The sequence below is a fragment of the Rhipicephalus sanguineus genome, chromosome 5 (assembly GCF_013339695.2).
Source record: "Rhipicephalus sanguineus isolate Rsan-2018 chromosome 5, BIME_Rsan_1.4, whole genome shotgun sequence".
NCBI lineage: Eukaryota > Metazoa > Arthropoda > Arachnida > Ixodida > Ixodidae > Rhipicephalus > Rhipicephalus sanguineus.
The window spans coordinates 159,678,748-159,685,533 of NC_051180.1; the positions used below are offsets into that span (position 1 = coordinate 159,678,748).

General features: G+C 48.7%; 1 pseudogene; it reads right to left on the reverse strand.

Annotated features, from left to right (window-relative positions):
• Window positions 1–777: 777 nt before the first annotated feature.
• On the reverse strand, window positions 778–2,126 carry LOC125758647 (piggyBac transposable element-derived protein 3-like; annotated as a pseudogene).
• Window positions 2,127–6,786: the final 4,660 nt, after the last annotated feature.

Consider the following 6,786-nt stretch of genomic DNA (forward strand, 5'->3'; position numbering starts at 1 on the left):
CCTAAAACTTTCCGACGTGCGGACTCGAACGTGCGACCTCTCGCTTGCCAGCGCGCGGCGTTAGACGTTAGACCACAAACAGCAACGTCTTTCAGCCTGTTAACGGCGAGCTATTTATATGCACCAATTACTCCAGCATGCTTTCTTAGTGACCACATAGATGGCGTGACGTGCGCGCGTGGTGCGCTTTAAACATCGTCGCCCCGCTCCTGCGAACGCCGTTGCTGTTCGCCCTACAGGGCATGGTCGCCTTCGTGTGCTCATCTCGAGGAAAGAAGGGGCGGCCTCTGGGGTGGAGCGGGGGGTACGAAGTTCACTGCGCTCGCTGCAGCGGCCGCGTTTGCGAAAGGAGCGCGCTGTTCAAACAGAAATAACCTCTTCAGACCTGAGGAAAACTAGCCAGGCTAAACTCTTATAAACTCTTTATTGCAACCATTTGAAAGCCCCGAAAACACTTTTCGGAAGAAGAAAAAACGAAAACTGTAATTTCAGACGAGAAATTAGCTGTACCCATTTGGGTACAACAGGCCTAACATGAGTGAAAGTCAAGAAAGCAGTTTCTGTTGAGAAGGCAAAGAAAACAGGTCACATTTAGTGCACCTTACGCGTGTTTTTCCGCTGCAACCTTGATTGCGGCATCTCATCTGAGACTTCAAGGGCACATGCTCTGGAAAATGCCCGTACTTGTCCAATCGGACCTTACTTGGCGGCATAGGAGTCACCTTGGTACGTTTATGGCGTGCAGCAGTCTCGCCAATTTCAAGATCCTGCTCTACTTCATTTACGGCTTCTTGCATTTCGTCGACGTGGGCGCCAATTAGCGTTTTCCGCAACTCGGTTCTTAAACTCGAATTGATCGAGAATATCTTTTGCTGCAACGTCCATGAGTTTGCAGTCATTCCTGTATTCAATCCAGGAATTTGCGACCGCTAGGTCTAGAAAGTGGGCAAATACCCTAATGGTCCACTTCTTCGTACGTATTTTTGTCCTGTAATAGGACACGTATCTGTCCGCAAGATCAACACCTCCCATGTTTTTGTTGTATATTTTGATGCAGTGCGGCTGCGGCACATCTACTTTCTTCCTCTCTTCCTTCGACCATCTTCTGCAAGTGGATTCTGGAGTGATGCCGCAGGCAGTCGAAAGAATCATGACTGATTTTCAATCCTTCCACTTCGTGAGACACATTTCTCCATCACTGCGGACAACGCAGCATGATTCGCCTCGTTTCATGTTCTTTTCGTTTGGAAGCTTTGATGCCCCACCTCCAGTTCTGTTTGCCATAATTGTACCGGTAAGATGTGCATTCCTTCGGAGAAGGTATTCGGCGAGCTTCTAACCTGTAAAAAAACGGTCTGTGAACACATGAACTGGTTGTTCTTCCGGCACTGTATGCAGAAGACGCTTCACTATTGCCCCGCCAAGACCAAGTTCTTTCGTATCGGCTTCAGGAACAGTTCCTTTAGCTGTGTAGATGACGAAATCTAACACAAGTCCATCAGAACTCGACAAAACAAAGTTCTTTAGGCCGACGGGATTTGGTTTACTGGGCACGTATTGTCGGGCAGGACAACGTCCGCTGAATGGAATCATTTGTTCGTCGACAGATACTGCTTTTGGACGCGGTAGCTCGAGGCACGCTTTTCGAAATGACTCGATGATGGGTTCCGCTCTGAACAACTTGTTTTCAGTTTGTGCATCGGTTGTTTGGCTGAGGTCCACGAAGTGCAGCATACCACGTAACTCGAAGAGTCGGTCGCGTGTCATGTTTTCTGTGACAAGAGGCACAGCCGATATGCGGGACCAGTAGAGTCTTGCTCTTGGGAGTCCGAGAAGGCCCATTAGCATGTGTATTGCGGCAAGTTTTTTCATTTCTGCCGGTGACGTTCGCACTGACCTGTGGTCACGCATCTGAACAGAGTAGAGATTTGTTTGTTCTGCGCAGAGCTTCCAAAAGGGTTCCGGAAAATACTTCGCAAAGTAGGCAAACGGAGACATAGGAAACCTTGAGTGGACTTGGCACGGCGCAGAGTCCGAAGTGCACCTGAGAGGGAAGCTGCAATAAAAAGTACCAGTCACAAGGTAAACTCAATAGGCTGCAGTCAAATATTGCTGTTATCTTCAAAACAAATAACTGAATGGAGCACGCACTCTGTCGCTTTCCAAATGGGGCCACGACCTTGAACTTTATGGCTAGCTGGCGTGTCATCTTCAACTTCATCATCATCGTCACTGCTGCTACCTGAGCATTCACTGCTGCTGCGTGGCTCATCCAGAATGTCGTCTTCATCAGACAAGTCAATGTCACTCTGAAGAGTAGCTCTTGAATCTCCTCATCGCTGAGTAACTTGCCTGCAACAATCAACAGAATGAAATTTATTTTCAACGTAACGACCTGAAGTACCCAAGTGGGTACAGTTGTAAATAAGTTGCGCTATCTCTAAGGCAAGACGTAGGAACAGGCCGAAACTTTCCATGCTCCTTCTCTAATATATCCTGAACGTTAATACACAATATTTAAGAACACATATATAGTATTTATTGAATGAAAAAAAGTTAAACTCACCTGGTCGCTTGCGCGCGCTTTCTTTCCGTGATGCCGCCATACTCGTCTGTACTGCGAGAGCATACATGAACCTGCGACGACATCTCGTGGGGATTTTGTTAACTGATGCTTCCGCGTCCAGAAGAACCCATTTTCGCCTAGCGGTCTTCGACTATAGGAGCATAGCGCGCGTTTTTCAAATGTACCCATTTGGGTACTCACGGACTGAAGAGGATAAGTAACATCTGTGACAATTAGTTAGCGCTCGTCTTGTGTGTACCTGTTCGTTCGTTTAGTGCGTGTACCCGAGTACGTTTCCGTCGTTCCATGGGTGCTCCAGAAGTTGGGGTTGCCTTGTCCCGTCTGAGGAGGTACGAGGCCTCCTTCAGTAGGAGGTCGTAGGCTCCTGAGCGGTTTGGACCGCTCAGGGAGTAACCCGAAGGAAAGTCCAGAGGTAGTTCGTCGCCCATCACCGTGGTGACGGAGCGAGAGATGAGAGAAAAAAAAAGTAGAGTGGTGGGCCTACATTGCGCCTGCGGTGGTGAGCCCTGAGAAGGGCTGCGCTCAGATGAGCGAATAAAGGCGACTTAAAAAAATTAAAAGAAATAAAAAAAAGAAAGAAATAGAAAGCAATATAACTAAATTAAAATTATGGCGCCCGGGTGTGCATAAGCTACAAAATAAATACCGGAGAGAGAGGCCCCGCAGGGGGTCTGCGCAAGCAGGCGTTTGGTGTGTAGCGACACCACGGACCCGAGCTAACGAGGGGGTTTCGACCCCTCCACGCCTAGCCGTGCGTGGCGTTTGCCGTGTCGGGGAAAGGGGATCCTGGGGGTTGAGCCGACGCCGGGTGATTGGACCTTTAAGGCCCCTGGCAGAGGCAACACACCCCTTTGGCCCCGGCTTCACGCAGACGGCACCCCTGGGCTGACCCACCCAGGGGAAATCGGCAGTCGCCTTTTCCTGTCTCTCTCTCTACCTACATCTTCGTCTTTTTCTCTCTTTCATTCTTTCCTGTCTTCTCCTCTTTTCTAGATACTTCTAATTTTCTTGGCAGCAAGGGTTAACCGTGTGTGGTCATCCAACCTTGGTACACCATATTAGGTTATAGTGGCGGCGTACGACTGGCGCAGTGATTCCACTCCTGCGCCAACTGCGCCAAAGTGCGCCAAATTGTATTTACTGCGCCATCCTGATAATATCGACGAAAATTGCGCCAAACCTGCGCCAACGTCTCGGGTTTGGGGCCGTCTATCACCGGCAATCGCACGGCCGGCGCGTCAGAACATTGTGCAGCTGATCTTGGGGCGCCAAAGACGCAACCATGGACCAAGAATTATTCGCCTGAATAAATAGCGCTCGCGCGTGCGTCCCGAATAAGCCGCGATGCCATGCACGGTGCCGACGCAGCTTCTGTTCTGCAAGTCGCTCGACAGCCAAACGTGCCTCTCGCAGAGGCTCGTGACGTCTAGGCCTCTCGGTAGCGAGAAAGGGCGACGGCGATTCATCGGCGCACGTCGTCTGTTCTAGAAACGCCTGCTGATAGCTCGTTTCAAGCGTCGCACGGCATGTAAGGAAAGCAATGTTCAGTATTATCTACATGTGTGCTGCTTAAAATGTCTGTCACTTCTGTTCCGGACATCGCGGAATGAAATCTGGGATCGCTTAGAAGTATATATATGGAACAATATTGAATTTTCCTTGCTTCGCGTTTATGGAAGAGCACGCGAACGGTGGAAACGCGTTCACACTTTTCCTCGGATATACTTCATTCGGAAGAGCTTTTTCGTAATGCTTATACCAGCACGTCCGAGTTAATCACTCTGCGGTAAATACCCCCTAAAAGGCCCTGTCTTCTCGAGCTCACGTGCTAGGTTTCCCAATTCGAATTTTTTGCTTGCTTTTTAAAAATGTCATCTCAATAATAAAAGCATATGTCCCTGGTCGGAGCAGCCGCAAATGCGCAGCTGTCAGTAGCGGGCCCGTCGCTGACGGCCCACAATGAAGCGGTTACCCCATGTACACGTCCGCCCCTCGCTTTCGCGGGGTCAACGCTGACGGGTAAGAAAAACTCAGTTTCGCTTAAGGCGAAGCAATGAATGCTATACAAACAAACTGTATTGTTAAACGATGTAAGGCTAGCAGCTGACTCTTTGGATTCGATCTCGGGGCGTAAACTCAACAAAACACTGGTTTTAAGGGAATATGGACGCTCCAGGAACCAATGCGTTTTCTTGCTCTGAGTTCTTAACACCAAGTAAGCAGCGTTGAGAGCACAGCAAGCTTACGAGCCGAGCCGTCTCCTGATGCTCGAGTGGCGCCCGTGCAAGCTACTGCGCCCTTCGAACGATTGCGGTCCCCTCCCCCCCCCCCCCGCTCCTCTGGCGTCCTTTCCTGCTCCTTACGAAAGACGGGCGGGGGCGTTTCCTCTCTGTTTTGATGAGAAATCGACGGCAGGCCCACACGCGGGAAGAATGTTATCTCATGCGCTGTCCGTGCGACGGAGACAGACAGCCGGCTATGCTAATCTCCGCTTCAGCCGCGTTCGTCGCCAGCGGTTCGCAAGCTTTTACCCGCGGCTAGAATGTGCGTGGTGATGTATTAATTTGGTCTTTATACAGAAAATTACGGCAATGGCGACGGCAAAATCCGCGGAGAGCGTCCATATAATTGTTTCACAATAAACATTAGGAAAAAGTGAGGAGCCATTTCACTCTGTGAAGTGGATTGATAAGCGAAGCTGTTTCGCGCATGGCAAGGAGGTGACATGTGGAGGACAGTTTTGTATGTATGCCAGGTTGTTAACGTTCAATACGCAATATTAATGCGAAAGCATCAGATGCTCATCAAACACGAAATTGACCGTTGGCGGTGTCATCGATTAATGCAAAAAATAATCATGTGATGACGTTCCTCATCACGTCATAGATCGTCAAAACTGCTGACGTCATCATGGCGTCATATATCGTGATGTCACGTGATGGCGCCATCACGACATCGTCGCTTTACACTGCTTCCGTAATCGGTGCCGCTATCATGGAGCTAGCGCAAAACCAGGTGAGGTGCAGATAGCTTGCAGAGAAGAGGGGGAGGATCAACCCGTCGATCGAGAAAAAGAACCTGGCTTTCGCCTTGGAGTTTTCTTAGGGAATGCTTTAGGGACATTGTGGCTCTTTGGCATTGAGGCACTGCTGTACGTCACGTGCGTTTGTCTACAATGTCTGCTGATAACCACATAGATGTATTTAGAGTGTTATTTCATAAAGTGCAATTTTGTTGATCTGGCATTCTGTTTATTTGATAGTGTCGAAAAATACCGCCCGAAGAGGTAATTCAGAACACTCAACTGCATGAGCCCTTATTTTTACATTAGCGAGTGAAGTATGGAGTTCTCCTGAGATGATTTTTTCCATGAGATCTGCAATGAATCGAAATATTTCTAGCCTTCACAAGAGCCCCATAGTAATATTCCGGTGCTTGAATATTATTGGAATATGCTTCTGTAGTGCACTCCAGGATGTGAAATTCGCTGCTCCAGAGTGCTCCCAGATGCAACAATATCGCTCCAAAGTGCTCCAAGATGAAAATTTTGCTGCTCCAAAGTGCTCCAAAAACGGAAATTTTGCTGCTCAAAAATTGCTCCAAATCGGAAGTCCTCGGTAGCATCACTGCTGGCGTGCTGCAGTCCTTTTTTACAAGCTCTGCCGCGTCCCCCTGTAGGGCTCCGTGGTGGGCGGGTCGGCGCTGTTGCCGAACTTACATATTATTCTTATGGCTACACAAGCTTCCGCCCTTCTCGATCGGCCTCTCAAGAGGAACCGCACCGAAGCAACCTCCATTTTTCTCGCCAGCCCAGAATAACATTCCCGAAGTACCACGTATTACACTCAGACAGTACACCAGCAAGGAAGCTATCACCATTTTTGGTGGCCAAGTGCCTCAAAGAAAAAATCGGACCAAAGCATAAAGTAACTAAAATGTCAAGTGGCGATTTGCTCATTGAACTAACTGAAAAAGAACAAGTTTCCGAAGATCACCGAGCTTACGAACATTGCAACACAACAGTATCTACCACCGTCCACAGATCTCTAAATACAAGCAAAGGCGTCATATCCGAGCAAGGTTTCATTGGCCTTAGCGATGAGGAACTCCTCGACGGATTCCAAGATCAACAAGTCATCAAGGTTCAGAGAATTGTAATACGACGAAATGATCAAGAAACTCCTACAAAACATATCATT